Below are 19450 nucleotides of genomic sequence, written 5' to 3'. Positions count from 1 at the left end.
TTACGCATTAGGTATTTAAATTTTCTCATGTTGTGTCGTCAGAAGAAATGAAAACTCTGATTTATCAGAAACCAGTTTTTCAAGACTGAAAGCCTAAATGGCCTTATTTCTATTGTAAATTTGTACACATAAGACTTTTCACTATCTTTTCCCTCAGTTTAGAGAAAGAAGCAAAGGAGAGTTCTCCAAACATACTAGCATTGTCATGACAAGTAGAACATACAGGACGGTATAGCTTTTGAGGCCATTTAATTTTGGCCTCTGTGCATCTTAATTACTCAATAAAATTCTTGGACCAAAAACTTTTTAAAAGTCCAAAGTGGTGGTAATTAAACTTACAATCACTTTATAGATACTATAAATCTTCATCATCCAATATGGGGCCACTAACCATATGGGGCTGCTGAGCATTTGAATCGTGGCTCCTCTGAATTGAGATGTGTTGTAAGTATAAAATATACACTAAATTTCAAAGAATTAGTATAAAAAATAAACTATCTTATTAATAATTTTATACTGATTTTATTTTTAAATGATAATATGCTGGATATATTCGGTTAACTAAAATATGAAAGTTAATTTTACCTATTTAAAAAATGTTTTTCGTATAGCTGCTAGAAAATTTAAAAATATATGTGTGGCTTGTATTTTACTGGACAATACTGCTCTGAAATTTAAGAAAGCATTAAGAAAGTGTTTATTTCAGTTGGACTCAAAGTATTTTTCAAGCAATTTGCAAATTGTATTTAAGCAAGAATCAGCCTAAGGCAGCACTGAGATTATATTAGTAAGTACATGCTTTGTACACCCACTCTTCCCACTTCAAGTAAGCACAATGACAGGCAAAGTATAAATAAGGATATAAGCAGGTTCAAAACACAGTAAGCGCCTACATGGACCAGGTACACAGACCAAAGCAAGTCAATCAGTAGCTTTTGGTACAAAGATCTGGTTCTGCTTCTGGGGCAGGAAGCAAGCGAAGACATCTGGGAGTTTCGCTCGTCTGAGTTTACGGTAACTAAAATTACTGTGTGTGAAGTGGCAACAGGACTCAAGCTGGAAACTGGGCAGGAACTCGCCCTTATTGAAAATAATAATAATAGTAAGAGTAGGAGTAGTAATATAAAGGCTGAGAAAACCTCTGCTAATCGTTGCCTGGGAATATTGCCTCTGAATTGGTAGAAGATAAAAACAACCTCATCTCCAGGACCTGAAAGGAGCTAACTGCTGGCTCTATGACCAGACTGCCATAAACGTTAATCCTTGAGGCCATAATCCTTAAGGTATGTGAGCTCCAGACCAGTAACATAAGACTTGTTTGGTCGACAAGCCCCAAGAAGCCAGATGGAGGCAATCATAAAAATGACTAGAGAGAGAGGGATATGCAGAGAAGGAAAAAACCAAAAAGAAAAAATTAATTCCGTCTCAGAATGAGCCTAGAAACCATGATACCCAAAACAAAGTAACGCTAAGACAGAGAGCCAATATAAATCACCAAGAAGAATACACGTTAGCCAAGCAAAATTAAAGTACGAGAATAACCCGACAGAGACCCTTGGGGTGATAATAAGTGAAAAAATTTAACAACCACTAAAAATAGAACAGAATTGGCAAGCAAAAGCAAGAATAAATTAAATAAAATAGGTATATCTAAAAGAAACAGTGTAAAAAATTTAGACATGAAAACCATATTTGTTGAAAAAAGTTTTGATAGCAGCTAGACAGTACAGAACGAGGGAGCTGGAAGATAGCCCTGAGGATTTTACTAGACTGCATCACAAAAAGACAGAGAAAGAAAAACATGACAGAAAGTTAAAGATTTTAGAGGATAAATGGAAATACCTAATTTATTTATTTAACAGAATTTTCCAGAAAGGTAAAAAAGCAACATTTGAAGAGGTATTTGCTAATGTTTTTCTAGAACTGAAAAAATACACCCTCAGAGTAAAAATTAAGTCTAAGGACCCAGAGGGATAAATAAATATTAATTACCACAAGGTAACAAATATAATGAGACTGCAAATCATACAGAACAAAGGGAGGGGAAAAATCTTTTTAAAAAGATTGAAAAGAAGTTAAAAAGTGTAAAAAGACAGAGTACTTACAAAGGACTGACAAACTGACAGCAACAGTAGATACTAGGAGATAAAAGAGTAATATCCTCAAAATGCTAAGTGAAATTATTTCAGTCTAAACTTTTATACCCCGACAAACTATTGTTTTTAAAAAAGGAAGAGAAATAAAGGTGCTATTAGATTTATAAAGAGCAAGAGAGTTTACCATCAGCTGATGGTCAGGAGTGTAAATATTAAAGGATGTATTTAAGTTTAAAAAACTGGACCCAGAGAGAGGGCATGGGATACAAGAAAATAATGGTAAATGCATTATTAACAAAACATGTTGATTAATTTAATATAGTATCAACTATTTAAAAAGCTATTTTAGCAATTTGGGAGAAAACTCTGAAAACTCCAGGAAGCGGTTGTTTAATAAGTAGTTAAATATGCCCGGGGAGCATGTAACCTTCCAAAGTTTCTTGAATAAATTTAGACTTTGGAAAAAATATTATAGTCCAAGGTTGGATATGGTAATTAAAATAATAGAAATAATAAAATTAACATAATAGAAATGCTTCCAAACCACAGAGAGAAAAGACATGTGGACAATATTTTAAAAATATCAGCAACAGGGCAGAGGATGGGAAGGGACAGACTGGGATTTCAAAATTGTAGAACAGATAAACAAGATTATACCGTATAGCACAGGGAAATGTATACAAGACCTTATGGTAGCTCATAGAGAAAAAAAATGTGACAATGAATATATATATGTTCATGTATAACTGAAAAATTGTGCTCTACACTGGAATTTGACACAACATTGTAAAATGATTATAAATGAATAAAAAATGTTAAAAAAAAAATCAGCAACAATAACAAAAGCAAAACACAACAACCTTATCCAAAAAAAGCATGGAAGTATATATATATTTTTAAATCCAATAAAAATAAGTAGTAAAAAAATCAGGTAGTAGAAATAAGTGCAAATATATCAGTGATTTTAACTGAAAACAGAATAAACTTTCCTGCTAAATGACAGAGATTAACAGATTGAATTTTTTTTAACCCAGCTATTTGTGGTTTATAAAAAATGCTAAACAAAATCGAAAACGCAATCACAGAGAAAGGTTGAAAGTTGTAGGAAAAGTGGGATCATTCAATTAATAACCAAAGAAATTTTGTGTAACTATCAATATTAGACAAAATAGAATTTCAGGAATAACACATTAATAATAATAAATATGGGCCCTACATAATAATAACAATAAACCCATCAAGCAATAGTAAACACAAACATGTTTTTTGTTTGTTTCTTCTTGTTTTGGTGGGAGAGGGTAATTAGATTTAATTATTTATTTAATTAATGGAGGTACTAGGGATTGAACCCAGGACCTTGTGCATGCCAGGCATGCTCTTTATCACTGAGCTATACCCTGCCCCTACAAACACATATTTAAAAAACACATGTGCTTCTAAGTAAGTCATAGGAAAAACAAATCACAGTAGACATTGCAGAATGTTCATATATTTTATGTATTTGGAAGCTATAATTTTAGCGACATAGAAACGTATGACAATTACAAAATATTTACAACAGAATAAATGTATTACTTTAAAGATTGTTAGATGTAGCTAAAATGTTTTTAATATATAACTTTAAGTAAACTAATTAAAAATTGAAAATGAATAAACTTGCAACTTAATAAGCTAGAAAAAAAGAGCAAACCTAAAGAAATTAAAAAGGAGGAAAAAAAGCAGAAATTAAAAATATACTGAAAACAAAGACTCAAAATGATGAGAAGAATCAATGCCTGTTTCTTAAACAGCTTTACTAAAATATAATTCCCATACCATGGAGTTCACTCACTCAAAGTGAACAATTCAGTGTTTTCAGTATTTTCACACAGTTGTGCAACCATCACCACAATCTAATTTTAGAATATTTTCATCACCCTAAAATGAAACCCTCCTCCGCTTAGCAGTTACTAGGCAATCAGCCACTACCTGGTGGTCATCAGACAACCACTGATCTGCTTTCTTTTTCTCTGCAATGTAGTAATCAAAAAACTTTCCACAATGAAAAGCTCGGGTCCGGTGGCATCACTGATATGTTCTACCAAATGTTTAAAGAAGAGTACCTATCCTTCATAAACCTTCCCCCCAAATAAAAGATAAGGGGACACTTTCCAGCTCACGGTACTAAAGCCAGAATTACCCTGATAGCAACACAGAGACATCACAAGAAAAGAAAACTCTGTGTGCAAACTCTACAACTTGACAGGGATCATCGCTCCACGTCGAAATTCCAATCTGTAACCGGCAGCAAGAAAGTGAGCCATGAAAATTGCGTGAGAGACACAAATGCTTCAGAGCTCTGAAAAGAAGTCACTGTGATTTGCCCACATTGACAGAGATTGGAGATGCCCGCAGAGCGGGCCTCCAGAGATGAGAGCTGGCCTTGGGTTCCAGGGCAATGTGTACCCCATTCCTAGTTACAGAAGAGTTTGGCATCTCCTCCTTTTGAAGGAATTGTGCTCGTTTCATGACTGAGAACAAGGCCAGCCCATGCACAGCTGTTGAATTAAGCAAAGTCAGGATTTATTCCTTTCCACCCTCAGCAAATCTTTCCTCATTACCACCCAATATCACTCAGTAACCCAGCTTTCCTCTCCACTCTAAGTCACAGCCTCTCAGAATCTTCATTCACATTAAAGTTGAAATGAATAATAATAATATAAAAATGTTTCAATTAGACTATGTGCATTTTAGCAGAGATTTGAGCTTACACTCAAAAACTAGAAATTGATAACTTCAGTCATCAGAAAGTATAGGGAATAATTTAAGGGGCAAGAGCATGTGAGTCCAGAAGGCTCTGGATTTTCCTAGCCCCTAAAAGCAATACATATGCTAAGGATCTACTTTAACTCTGATGTCCACTTCTAGGCTGCTACAAACACAAAGAAGGAAGCACTGTAAGTATGCCTGTTTGCATAGAGTTCCTGATATTTGTCTAGGACATACACAGTAGAGGTTCTGTAAAAAAGTAAACAGACACTAAGGAAACATATCTATATCCATGTTTTGCTTTCTAGAAGTAAATGTCTTTTCTTCCAATGACATATATGGCCAAGATTGTTGAAAACCTCTGTAGCTGCAACCTCAGAAATAATAAATGACTTTAAAACTCATTAATTTCAATAACATGGGACCATCAAGCAGACCTTTAAATCCTTTAATGATTTAGAAGATGTTTCTAGTATCTGATAACCAGTCACTTTGAATCATGAGTATTTGGTCCCATAATCACTGGGGAATGTGTGGCCAGGCCTCAGAAAGCCCTATTTCCCTCTTTTACCTCTGAGATTAAGAGCATCCAAAAGACAGGCATTGTGTTTGCTCTGGGACCATGCAGTCCCTTAATTCCCATTGGCACCATCTGGACTAATTCCATTTTAAGACCAAGTAGGTGAGGTCTTCTAATCACTGGCCCATCTCTTATCACAGCGTCAGATCTCTGTAACTACCAGTGGCTTAATCCTTCCCTTGCAATGCCATATAAAGTGTTAGTCCTCAGCTTTTTCGTTAGAAATCTGATGAATCATAAGGGTGAGCTCATGGGTTAAAAACAGGGACAATGAAAATACTAAATGAATGGTGGAAAGAACTTACATTTCTATCAATGTCTTTAGGTTACAAAAGTAGGGCATATAAAAAAAAAGAGGAGGGCTCATATGAAGACAAACATGAAGATGGAAGCAGAAAAAAGGAAATTTCAATTGAGAAATGCTTCCAAGAGACGGCACTGGGAGACGGCTCATTTTATTTTATTGTGTAATAAAAAGGAAAAATGGAGATTTTTTTTTTTCTTGCAGGATCAAGCCAAAGGAGTTTTTAGCATGTGTTATGAACTCATTCACAGAGGCACCAACATATTTTAGGGCAAAGTTGTCTAAAAATAACTTGCTTCATCAGTTCTGGGACATTTTTTCAGTCATTTGCCAAGAATCCAATTAATGTGTTTTTTTTTTCTTTCAGGCAATTTTATGCGGCTTTTGTATCTCATATTCTTCTGTAAAGAAAATTCATACACCCAAGTGGATGTGAATAATATGATATGTGAGTAGCTAAGATGCTAAGGCTCATAATACAATTACTTGATTCCCTCTGGCCCAGGACATTTATAAAGAGCAATTAACTCAGTTAAGCTACCCTTAAAGCTCCCTTCCTCTCTATCCCCAGGTTCCATCATATTTCACTTGTGCAGAGAGCTGGCGCTCAGACTCTGCCTCTATGAAGCTGGCAGGGAGCGGGCAAGTGAAAAAAGACTAGAAAATAGAAGCCAGCCAGGGACGCTCAGCCTTGCTCGGAGCTTACGCAGGTAACTATATGGAAATATTTAAGTCTAAAGGATGTTGCTGGCCTATCTTCCTGGAGCATCCTTAACAATAGTCATGTCAAATATATTAAGGAATAGGATGCACATGAACTTGTAAGGTAAAACACAGCAGACTTCTGAAACATTTTTTAATTGTTTTCTTTCTACGTAGACCACTTCAGGCTGAACCTCCAGCCTCCTGGAAGCCTCTCACCACACAATGTAAAGCATAATTTCAGGAAACCGCTGTGATGGGCTACTCATTTGGGGGCGTACTGCTATCAGTCTAACAAAACATTCAAGACCGATCATTAGCTGTTGATTTTACTGTTGGAGCAAATTTTAAAGATAATCTGGCCTAACATTATTTTAAAGACGAAATTGAGAGCAAAGATAAAAGGTAGAGAAAGATCTTCAATGGGTTTTCCTTTCTTCCTAGCAGAATTCAGGACTAAAATTTTCCATAAGCTGAGTTACTGACCACTCTTTAAACACACCATGTGTGTTGGTTTACAGTCTCCTTTTGCATGCAATACCTTCTTCCTTTGGAAAAGTTTTACTTCCTCTTTAAGACCCAGCTCAACATTATCTCCTTGGGGAAACCTTTTCCTACTAACCCAAGCAGAGTTACCTGCTTTCTCCTCTGTGCTCTAATAGATCTTTAAATATAATTTTGTTTTAGTGCCTCTCATCTTTAAAAAAAAAAAAAGGTAAACAATATCCCTCTCTGATCTTCTCTAGTGACGTCCCACCCATTTCCTCCCCTTTGCAGCTATGATTCTCAAAAGAACTGTTTCAGGCTTTTCTTCCTCACCTCCGTTTCCTCCTCAGTCCACTGCAGCTGGTTTCTGGCCCCTCCATTTCACTGAGCTTATTCTTGGTAAAGGCACCAGTGACCTCTATGCTGCCCAATCCCACGGCTGCTTTTCACTTCTTACCATACTTGTCCTCCTGGGACATTCTACATAGTTGATCACCACCTCTTTTAAACACCCTTGGCCTCTGGGATACCACCGTCTACTGGTTGCCTCTGATGACTTGGGGCGTGTCTCTCAGCCTCCTTGGGAGTTCATCCAACTCTTTGTCTTCAGTGTTAGAGTTCCTCAGAGCTTAGACGTCAGTACTCTTCTCTCTCTTTCCTTTCTTTCTTGGTGAACCTGTCCACTTCCTGTCTTCAAATTCTGTAAAGTCTCAACAAAATGTCTTCAGGCAGGATGTCACCTTACGAGTTCTAGCTTGTCAATCCAACCGTTTACTTACATCGCTAGCACTGTCATGATTATAAGTGATAAAATCCCACCCACGACTAGCTTCAGATAAAACAGAAAGAGAGACAGATAGACAAAGAAACAGAAAGAGAGAGAGAGAGAAAACTAGAGAGAGATTAGCAGATAGATACAGACTCTTAACTCATGTAACCAAACCAGGGGCAGAAGCAAGAGGACTCCATTACTCTTCGGACTCTTTCTCTCTGACTCCTCTCTCTCTGCATGTTATCGTCATTCTTTTAAACCCACATAATTCCCTTCGAGGGGACATAATCATTAACAGCTCTGAACATAAACCCTCACAGCTCTACAACCAGAGTGTAAAAAATCCCTCTTCTCTCCACTCAGACTGAGAGAAGGAACTTGATTGGTCCATTGAGGCTCACATAATTTTCTATGAATCAGTCACTGTAGCCTGGGAGTCAAGATATTGTGATTGATTTAGATTGGGTCACATGCACACTTCATAGTTACTAGAGGAATAACGTTGGGCCAGGCAGTCACACAATGTGTATCAGTTAAACTATTCAACATTTCCATGTGGATCGCTCACAAGTGTCTCAAGGTGATAGTATCCAAAATCTAACTAGTAATGTTCCTCCAAAAACCATGATTCTCCTCCAGTATTTTCAGTCTCAGAAAATGACACCCACATTTATGGGATTGATAGGAAGTGTGTTTGACAATCCCTCTTCTTTACTGTCACCACCACCCCACCCACAATCCAATGATCATGGCCTGTTGATTCTACAGACAAGATATATTTTGGATCCATCCACTTTTTTCTGTCTCCAGTGTCACCCTCCTAGTTCAAGTCAATGTCATCTCATACCTAGATTACTGCAGTAGCACCCTAATTGGTCTCCTACTGTCCATTTTGATATCCCATTCTATATCTCAAAGCAGGGTGAGTTTCTAAAAATTAAAACTCACCATACCTTGCTCTTGCTTAAAATCTTAGAAAAGCTTCTCACTGCTCTTGAGATAAGCCCTGACTCCTTAACTTGCCATCCACACCCTGCTGATCCAATCTCTGCTTTCTTTCTAGCCTTGTTTCTTTCCACTCTCCCCTTGCCCCTACTCAAAATGTTTCAGCCATATCAGTCTTACAGTTTTTCAAAAGTAATTTGAGCTTTATTGAGCTACAGGGCTTTCTTATGATCCAGGTATCATGTTTTATGTTTTGGTATCATGTTTTTATGTTTTATGCCAGGTAGCATGTTTTATGCTCTCTAGACCCTACAATTCTTCACATTATGTATCACAACTCTGATACTTATTTGTGTAAAATTTTAACCGTAAAGTTCATAAGGTTAAGACTGCATCTGTCTTGTTTGACATAGTACACGTAGCACTTAGGACATATTCAATCAATATTTATTGAATGAATGGTCATCCTACTTTATCAAGATTCTTTATATATCTGTCTTTTCAGTCAAGATATGAATTCATTCTTTTATTTCACAAATATTTATTGAGTTCTTGCCTTATGCTAAGGAGTTAAGTGTTTGGGATAGAATCATGAAGAAGATAGTTGGGGTTCTTGCCTTTGAAAATTTAGTCTTTTTACTCTGCAGAAACTGTTTTTCCTTTCTGTACCTCAATTCCTGGCAGATACCAGCTATGTCATGCTTGCTGAATAAATGAATGAATTAATTGATGGATACTCTGAAGTTGATCATCAGCTATTCCCTTTCTTATCACTGTTCCTGATTCTGTGTGTTTGGAATGACCAAAACGCTGATGGCAGAGAAAAATGGGCTACAAACCACAGGTTTTCTTGCTGGCAGTGACCAGGACCAAACATAACAATCGCGGTAGAAGTGAGATAAGGTCCAAGATGGGATATTAGCACAAGGGAGGAAGGAAGGTTCTAGATACATGGCATCTGGGAGCCCTGGGGCAAAAGGATGGGAGAAAAATTACAATGTCAATGGAGTAAGGAAGGAAAAAGGCCAATGCCCATTTTTCACTGAAGTTTCTTATTTAACGTTTGTCTCCTACTCTGTGTTGTGAGCTCTGTGGCAATAGGAACAATGTCTTTCTCAGTTATCAGATCATCCCCAGTGCCAATCAAAGCAGCCATGCTTACTCGATGACCGAATGATTGAATGCTCTGGTAGAGTAGGCTCAATGCCTCAGAATCACAGGTCCAAGAAGATACTGAGGCCAGGACACTTGTTCCTACATCTCACATCACCCAGCGAACACTTCTGGTAGTTGGTTCTGGAGCTTGCCCTCTCCAAAGAAGCAGGAAACCCTTGAGCGGAAGTTCTTACACATGGCCGTTCCAGCCTGTCTCCAGCCCAAGACAGCCCAAAGCCATAGTCAGGAAACAAATGGATCCTTTATCACGGAGTTGATAGCTGAAAATTCTCAGAAGGAAAAAAAAAAACTACTCTCTTTAGTAGTTAGAGATAAAAAGTCCCAAAATGCATTTATGCCTGAAAGGTATAGATAGCATTAGTATGAAAGAGTAAATTATACTGTATAATTTTTTTCAGGAAAGAGATAGTGGTGGTCGTGGCGTTTACAATATAGGATATCTTATAGGTAACTTAGGTGAAGAGAGGATGCCTTTAAGGAGAAAACAGAGGCAAAAATTAAGGAACCCGAAGACCTCAGACATAAACTTAGGGGGAAATTATACCCAGAGTAGGTGCAATTTTGTGCCTTTCCTGTCTCATTAAAAGGTGATACCCCATAATGGCTAAACAGGTGATCTCAAGAATCTGGTGGCCTGAGTTTGAATCACGGCACTGTTGATTCTGAGCAAGTCACTTAGAATCTCTAGGGTTCAGTTATTTTATCTGGAAATGAGTATATGAATGAGAACCATCACTTAAGGTGCCGAGAGTGCTGAATGACGGAATTCCTGTAGAGCCCCTGGCGTGTGTCACATGCTCGATAAACACTAGTTATTACTAATACTCAGATAAACGACCTCGCAGGAGGTGTGTTCACCATTTGGGCTGATCTCTGATACTGGAGATTCTGAGGAGAACCAGAGGAAAATTAGGAGCCTCTGAGAGAACCTTCGAGAGATGTGTCCAAGCAGACATGGGCACACGGCTGGCACTCAGTGAGTGATGACTTTCCTTCCTTCCACTTCCGCCATCCCCCGGTTTCTGTGAAATCGAATGTCAAGTGCACAGTACTCCCTGCTCTGCCTTATCACTCCCCTGTGTCCGTGAAACCCTTTCCGGTTTGGAGATGGCTGAACCCAGCCCAGCAGCAACGCGAAGGGAAAGTGGTCAAAATGCAGATCAGAGGTTCCCTTTTAAAGAAATGCATGTTTGGGGGAGGGGGGGAAATAAGTTTGTTTGTTTGTTTGTTTATTATTTTTAGTGGAGGTACTGGGGACTGAACCCAGGACCTCATGCCTGCTAGGCATGCAGTCTACCACTGAGCTATACCCTTCCTGCAAGAGATGCATATTTTAAGGTAACCATCCAGGTGCACAGTTTACATGAGAATCTAATCAAGCACAGATAATGCAAACTTATAAAACCAGTTTTTGTTTCTTCTTCTTTATTGAGCATTTTAGGAGCCCTGTGCTCAGGAAGGGGGTGGGTGGTTGCTTCCTGGCTCCGAGCACACATGGGGAGGAAGTGAAGTTCAGTGCCCTTGTGCCGCCTCCTCCCCCTTCCCCATTCTACTCCCCAAGTCTTTTGCCCCCAACTCTGGGCCCAGAACCGTCCATAGTTTCCCAGCCAAAATTTCCTCTCAAGAGGGATCTGAAACTCATTTACATTGAAATACAAATGAGGATTGCAGCTGAGGGCACTGCAGCAGCGTTTGCCTTTACCTTACAACCCCAGCAGCACTCCACACCCACCCCAGCAAGCAGGAGAAGCCCTTCAGGAGCAGACTCCTTAGTCTTGCTCTCTGGTACTTTCCAGGCGCACTCATCCTGGAATTCCTGAAATCTCACTACTTAGGTTGTAAGTTACTCAGCAGAGTTTAAAGAAAAACTCGAAGGTTTAGGGAGAGCTACTGTACTTAAAAACCGGTAAGCATCTTCATTCCTTTTGACAGAAGGAGGTGGGGCACCATAATTCAACCTCACCTGAATTTAAAATCACCTGAAACACTTAGGAACTGACAACCAGATGTCCCTGGATCTCTCTTTCAATAGGCCTGGGTTAAAACCTCAGAAACTGACTTTTGTAACCGGCATTGTGGGGTTGTAGAGACGATTAAACGAGGTAGTTAATGGGAAAGTCCTAGCTTAAGAGTGTCGAGTACTATTTGAATCTCTCATCTCACCTCCTGTAGCCTCATTTGGATGTCTGATTTCCTCAGTTCATGCTCTCCTTAACTGTGCACATTTCTGAAGAGCATCTCTCTCTTCTCTGAGCTATCTTATATGTCGCTGACAGATTCATCTTTCTGAAGTACAGTTCTGAGCATGTCCAAGGAATCCACACTCTACTCAACCTTGAAAACATACCAACAACACAATCTCCACCCAGTAGCAAAAGTTATCTTTAAAAAATTGGATTATTTCATTCCCACGTTAAAATGAAATGCAAATTCTTGATCGCAGCTTTCAAAGCTCTAACACTACTTAGCTTTCCTTCCCCCGTTCATCTTCCCGACCCCATCTCAGACCCTTTCCCTCTTCTCACTAGCCTCCAGTCACACTGATTTGATTGATCCTCTTGCCTCACTGCTCACTCCTCCCTCAAGGCCACCACCCTGCTGTTCCCTCTGCCCAGAATGCTCTTCCCCCAGATCCTTGCAGGACTGGCTCCGTTGCATGCTTAAGCACTTGGCTGAAGAGCTGCTCCCACTAGAGTAGTGACCCGCAGCCTCAACCACATGAACCCTTTTTCTTTTCTTTATAGCACGTCCACAATCTAAAATTTCCTTGTTCATTTGTTTTCTTACTATGACCTGTCTAACCCCTCCAGCATGTCCCCTCCCTGAGGACAGGTTCCTGGATTTCCTTGTTCACTCTTCACTGCGTTATCTCCCCTTTTGAGACAGAAATTGACACATGGTTGACTTTCAGTCATGGCTGACTTTCAAGCATTTTGCAGTTGAGCCATGTTATCCTCTGTTCAAACCCTTTCATATACTATATGAATTCTATACTATATAGTATATGAGTTCTATATACTTCTCAGAATCAAGAACACACTGGTCTGCCAGTGAAAAATCTCCATGGTTTTGCCTTAATCCGTATGCTGACCTCTGTTAACGTAGCTTCCTTATTATTGTAACAATTGACACATTAAATTGAAATGACCTGCATGGTTTTCTGTCTCCTAAAGTTTGCTCCTCAAAGTGAGGTTTGTGAACCTCTATTGTTGGCACGATCTGGAAGTCCCCAGGAGCCCCAGGTGAACTGGATGTACCTCGGCCACATGGATGCCTCCAAGTTACCAAAGAAATAATCAGTCAGCCGCCCAATGTGTATCCACTAAACTACTCACCACACCCAATCGGCTCTCTCACAGATATCTCCAGTTGATAACATTCAAACTGAACTAATAATGGTCCTTGAAAAACATGATTCTCCTCCAGTGTTTTCAACCTCAGAAAATAAGAAATATTGTCATACAAGAGTTTATGAACTATTTAAAGTCTTTATTATTCTGCTTTGGAAACTGGGGCCACAAGAGTGACAGTCACTGAAGTAGGGAGAGTAGGATGATGGCTGGAGGTGGGCGGAGAGAGAATGACTTTAATTTCCCCCCCGAGGAAGCCAGGGGATAGAAGTCAGTAGGTAGCTAGATATATGAGTTTGGAGCTCAGGAGAGATATCAGGGCTCAAAAATAGATTTTGGAGCCAACATGCAGTAGTCAGCGCTGATTCAGTGACCCTACCACATTTCCCTCATTCATTCACTCTTCAATTTGACCACCTTACAGCCTGCCTTTCTCCTCAAAACTCCATCACCTCCCCCCCCAGACTTCAGCCTTGGCTGGTGACCTTATTTTCTACTTCACATAAAAATAGCAGGGTCAGCAGAGGTCATGCCTCCACTCACACCCCTATACCTGTAGTCTGTCTGCCCTTTCTCTTCGTAAGAAGCTATTAATGACTTTTAATATTCACATTTGTTAAGGGAAGCACAGGTTGTGGGATGGTGACTGAGGTTCAACAAAAGACCACAAGAGAAATTGAAGTAGATTAATTACTGACTGGTCCTGGAGGAAATACAGGGCATGCTGCCAGGGCCTTGAGGGAAGATCAAGGCAGGGTGCAGGCTGAGAGTGACCGGACCCCAGGCACATGCCTTTATTAGGGCCAGGGGTGGAGTGCTTTGGGGTTCCCAGGCTAAGGTCAGATTGGTCAACTCAATCCAAAATGAGTGTGGTTTTGGTGAACTCCCCGGGGTCTTATCTAAGGGGTGCACAGGTGGAAGGCCCGGGGAGCCAGGGGAGCCTTTGACACAAGAGCTGCTGGGGAGGTTATATCAAGAGCTTACATTTGCTTGTGACTCTGCAGGTACTGCCTGGGGCTTGTGCCTGCATGAGGGGCTAGTGTCAGCCTAAGGCCCCTGCAGGCCACCTGGCTGCACAACACGAATGCCAAGGGAGCCATGCCGTGCAGCAGTTTAACTGCACTCTTAACAGAAGCCAACTTCTCCACTGTTCCCTATATCCCATCCCCTTCCCCTTTTCAAGGACCTAATTCCAACAATTCACTGCTCTCTCCCCTGTGTCCTAAAATTTCCCCTATTAGATTGTCAGTTACTCAAGCACATTAAATCTCTTATCTTAAAAACAGACAAAACCTTCCTCGACTCTGTGCCCTTCTTCCGCTGTCACCTCATTCTTCTGCTTTACTGCTGAGCAGTTGCTTGAAGAACTGCTTAAAGAATCGTCTGCACCGCCGCCCTCAGATTCTCCTCCCATTCCCTCCCACTCACAACTGAAACTGCTCTGTCAGGGTCACCGGTGACCTCTGCGTCCCCGAATCCATTGGCAGTCCTCGGCCTGCATCATACTTCCCCTTTCAGCAGTTGACACACTTCACGTCCCCCGCAGACACTCTTCGTGGGCTTTCTGGGACACCACCCACTGGTGGTGGGCCTTCCTCTCAGGCCACGCCTCAGTCTCCTTTGTTGGTGGCCATCCTCTCCCCGACCTCTCCACGTCGCCTCCCACGCCCACTGGTCACTTGCTTCCCATCCTGCGCACACTCCCTTAATGACCTCACCTAGTGTCAGTGCTTCAAATGTCACCCTCCATGCTGATGACTCCCGCAGTTCCATCGCCAGACCTCTCCCTGACTTCCACATTCATATATACAGTTTCCTTCTCAACAGCCACACGTCAGTGTCAAAGAACCACGTGGAACTTAACCTGAGGGCTTTGAGGTAGGAAATGGCATTTATTGAGTAATTCCTATGGGCCACACATGGTCCCAGGTATTTTACATACACTAATATATTTGATCCTCACTGTAACCCAGTGAGATAGGAATGACTTCCCATTTTACATATGCAGAAATTAAAGTTCCAAGAGGTTTACTCGAGATCTTGTAACTACTAAGTAACAAAGTGGACACTGGCACTTTTGTCTGTCGGACTCCTTACGAAACACATGTATGTTAGGGAGTGTTTTTCCCGTCCCTCCTGTGTCATCTGGAAGTTCCACACTGAGGCAGACTTGCTGGTTTCTTGTCCAATAGCTAATCCTTTTTTCCTGCTAACAGAACTGGATTTTCTCTGTGCATGGGGCAAACTCAGTGCTTCAGCAATGACCGAGTCCTTTCCTAATCCTGGGGGGCAAAGTTTGACTAGTCTAAGCAAATTATGACCATCTCACTTGTCTTGCTGTTGACTGACTCAGGAACAGGCTTGTGATGCAGTTCTGCCTCCCAAGACTTGAGGGCGTCTCTGCTGGGGAGCAGGACCCAAAATGAGGAGTGTTTTCATTTTGGCTTTATTTATTTATGTATTTGTTTGCATTTGGATGTGGTTGAGAATGTACTGTCTAGAGCTTTTGCAGCCATTTTGCAGTTATGAGGGACTTTTTGCTTGGTGAGGCAATGAGTATTTATTGTTCAAGCCACTTTAAATTCTATTTTTACATCATTTGTAGCCAAAGCATCCCATATACACAATACACTATATATGTTTTTACCCACTGGTTTATCCACAGCTCCTAATATAGTGGTAATTACTCAAAAAATATGTTTTGATTGTCTGCATGAAGAATGTTGTGTATTTCAGAGTAAAACTGAATGATTCAGTGAATTATTACAGGGTATGGAAGATTGAGGCGACAACATGCCATTGGCATTCTCTCTAAAAGCACAAGAGGAGAAGAAAAAAGATCATAGCACATAGAAAAAGCCTGAGTTGTGTGTAACATGGCAGCATCCCAGGGCTCGGCCACCAGGGAAAAATATTTATGCAAAGACCTCTGTCTGTCAGATGGCCATTTCCTCCCATGTCATTAATTGACATTTGAAATCAATTTTTGTCCCTGGTTAACTGAAGTTCAGACTGAAAACAGCCTAGATTGTGTTCTTCGTCAGGAGGTGGCTGTGTTTGAGACTTGTGTTGGCATCTTTGAGCTGTGACCACAGTGCACATTTTTGTGGGGAATCGCAGATGAAACTTCTACGGCAACATTCTTCCATTAGGAAGGGGTGGGGGGTGGGGAGTGGGGGGGGGGTGGCAGGGTTCAGCATGCCCGAGAGCTTTTCTCCTTCTGAAACATGTTTAGACTCATTCTTTCCAAGTTAATGAGGCCACTTTCCCCTCTCAGAGCAAATTTAGCTGGAGAAACAAATGGGTGAAAATTTAGAAACATCAGGGGCCCCTTTCCAAAGCCTTATTTCACAAGGCCCTGTGTGGTTTGTGGGAGCAACTTGAGGTCCCGGTTACTGATAAATATGATATAATTTTAGAACTTTCATAAGCCTGTGTGGCCTCTTTGTTAAAGATCAGCAATTAGGGTCTTAAAGTACTGAAAACAATTACCTGAACCATTTTCAGAATGTCCATACACTGTGTCGGTTCTGGGCACTGTTCTCTTCCTCTTGTCCGGCCCCTGCTGGTGCTCATTCATCCAGCTAGCCTCTTCCGGTTGAGGTCCCAGATGCGGCTCAGCTGCAGCACGTGCAGGGGTTCCCGGGTGTGCCCTGGCCTGGCCTTTGGAGAAGCGTCTCTCTGTGCCCACTCGCTCTCAGCCCTGTACTCGGGACGTGACCCGAAGTGCTTTCTTAGCCACAGACTGTCACTTTGACCCCTTGATCCTGGCTGATGGAACCAGGAAGCAACAGTTGTTTCTTAAGGTGACCATCCATAGGCTGACCAGCAGGCAGTAAGATAACCTGGTGGGGGCCCTGTCTGTGTGTCCGTCCAGTGCCCTGTGGTGACTAACGGACTCCACCAGATCCTTTCTCTTAGGAAGCATGGAAGTGACCCAGACAGAGAAATAACTGACAGAGGGTCCCAAAACGAAGAGACTCGTGGAGAGGAGGCAGCAGGTTAAAGCCATGAATCGGTAGCATTTAAGATTAGGAAGCTAAGCAGGACACTGAAGGGCACTAGAAAGGGTACAAGACATGTGGGAGTGACACAGAAACAGGCAGTGGCCCCATCTGGTGCCGTGGGCGGCTGCTGCTGAGAGGTCAGCAAGGTCATGGCGTATATAGACTGCGGATGGCGTGACGGTTCCCGGGAGGGAGGCTTGGTCCCACATTTATGCAAACTCTTTGCAGTTCTCCCTTATATCCCTTTATCGTAAATCTCTACTAGTTCAGAATCCGACTGTGTCAAACTCTTACAATTTGAAAGAGTTTAACTACTAGGTTCAATATTTACAAGCTGTGCGATCTTGGGGACATCAGTGAACCTCCGTGAGCATTGGTGGTTCAGTCTCTATGTGTGACAGGCAGAGTAACATATCCATGTCCTAACTCTGAGAACCTAAGAATTTTACTCTACATGGCAAAACGGATTTTGTGTGAAGTTAGAGACTTTGGGTTGGGCTCCTGTATTATCCAGGTGAGTCCAAACTGATCACATGGGTCCTTAAAATCAAATAGGAGAACTTTTCCCAGCTGAAGTTGGGGGTGATGTAACTACAGAATGGTCACAGAGAGTCAACATGACTGACTGTGAAGATGGAAAAAGGGGCCAGGAGCCACAGAATATGGGAAATATCTAGACGCAGGAAAAGGTAAGGAAACAGATTCTCCACTAGCCCCTCCAGAAGAAGGCAGCCCTACCTACACACTGACTAGCTCAGGAGGCCTGTATGGTTTCTACAGAACTGTAAGATAATAAATGTGTTTGGTCTTAAGCTATTAATTTTGTGGTAATTTGTTACAGCAACCATAGTAAACTAACCTGCTAGAACATCACTCTACATATATATGGAAAAACATTTAAAAGAATATATACGCCAGCATAACATTAGCTATGTTGTCGTTTTGAATTACTTATTTTTTCTGATTTGAACGATGAATGTATGTTACTTGTGTAATAAATAATGGAACTATTAAAGGATGAGTAATACATATTAAGATAAATTAGACCACCTCTAAGGCTCAGCCCAGCTGTGACATCATCTGAATTTTCTAGGAGATAGCTTAATTGTCAGTCTGCATCCTGCCTCTTCTTGAGCACAATAATCAGGTCTCCATTCCTCCAACAAGGACTGCCAACTTTAAATCACTCCCCATGCTTTTTTTTTCTTTTCCACCTCTAAGATACATATGTTTGTATTCAACAGCTTAATGGTATTTGTGTGTTTCTCCACTTGTATGTACTTTTGGAAAGATTTAGTTATTTGGTAAATAATGAATCCAACAAATATTTGTTGAAGGTACTTTGTGTGGTCCTGAGATCATTTAGGTAATGCATATGTTTTAGTCTTGTTGGGCCTGGTCTGGTGCATCGTGACAGATCTCAAGTTCATGTTGATAGAGCTCAAAATCTACCGAAGAAATTTTAAAAGGACATTTTAGAGACCTTGTGGCTTCCCAAGTCCATCAGCCTCACCTAAAGTCTGAAAACTCTTAGGCCCATTCACAACTCCCCCAGTGTCAACAGGGGAGGAATTAACTGATATTTGAGTTCCCAATACTGGTGATAAGTACAGCAAATGAGACAGTGAAACTCCTTTGAAGGTACTTGTGAACCATTTAAGCTTAAGAACTTGGCTTTGGTGAGTTAAAAATGCAGAGCACGCCCACAACACCAGTTCTTACTTGAGCAAGAATTTGTAAGTTCTTATCATGACCAACCATCTTCAAGGTTTTGAATGGCCCTAAACCTAATTTGGCATTTGGACAGGACAATAGGTGCATTGCATGACTTGATTAGAGAAAAATGCAAAGCTGTTTCCCGTTAGGTCACTTAGATTCAAGACTGAGCCAAATTCCCTGGACCTGTCTCCAGCCAAAACATAACCCAGAGGAATGGAGGAAATCGAACAGATTTTTCAGGAGTAGAGACCTGAGCACTTTTCATCATGTCCTTATTCATCAAATATTTGTCGAATACTGTGACTGCGTTCCCAGATGCCCACGTACATCAGAATTACCTGGAAGTGTTCCAGTCCCCAGAGAAACTGATTCAGCAAACCAAGGGCGGGGCCTGGGGATCTATATTTAACCGCTTTGTGGGTGATTTTGACGCAGGACCACTTTGTAAAATGTTTAGTTTGGTCTCCAGAATGAATAAGCAACAGTTCCTTGCCATCAGGAGCCTCAAAGTTCAAGGCAGGAAGACAGGCTATTGTAATATGTGATCAGCACAATAATAGAAGTT

General features: G+C 40.9%; 1 long non-coding RNA gene across 1 annotated transcript in view; it reads left to right on the top strand.

Moving 5' to 3' along the window:
- The window catches only part of LOC141574199 (uncharacterized), an 80143-nt gene extending 70780 nt beyond the window's left edge, over nt 1-9363 (top strand). Inside the window, exons 4-6 of the long non-coding RNA XR_012500963.1 lie at nt 6096-6176; nt 6300-6438; nt 6608-9363. This is a non-coding gene — a long non-coding RNA (uncharacterized LOC141574199). The remainder of the gene's footprint in view (nt 1-6095; nt 6177-6299; nt 6439-6607) is intronic.
- The last annotated feature ends 10087 nt before the right edge of the window (nt 9364-19450 follow it).

The sequence above is a fragment of the Camelus bactrianus genome, chromosome 20 (genome assembly GCF_048773025.1).
Source record: "Camelus bactrianus isolate YW-2024 breed Bactrian camel chromosome 20, ASM4877302v1, whole genome shotgun sequence".
NCBI classification, from domain to species: domain Eukaryota; kingdom Metazoa; phylum Chordata; class Mammalia; order Artiodactyla; family Camelidae; genus Camelus; species Camelus bactrianus.
This window is presented reverse-complemented; position numbering and strand designations above follow the sequence as displayed.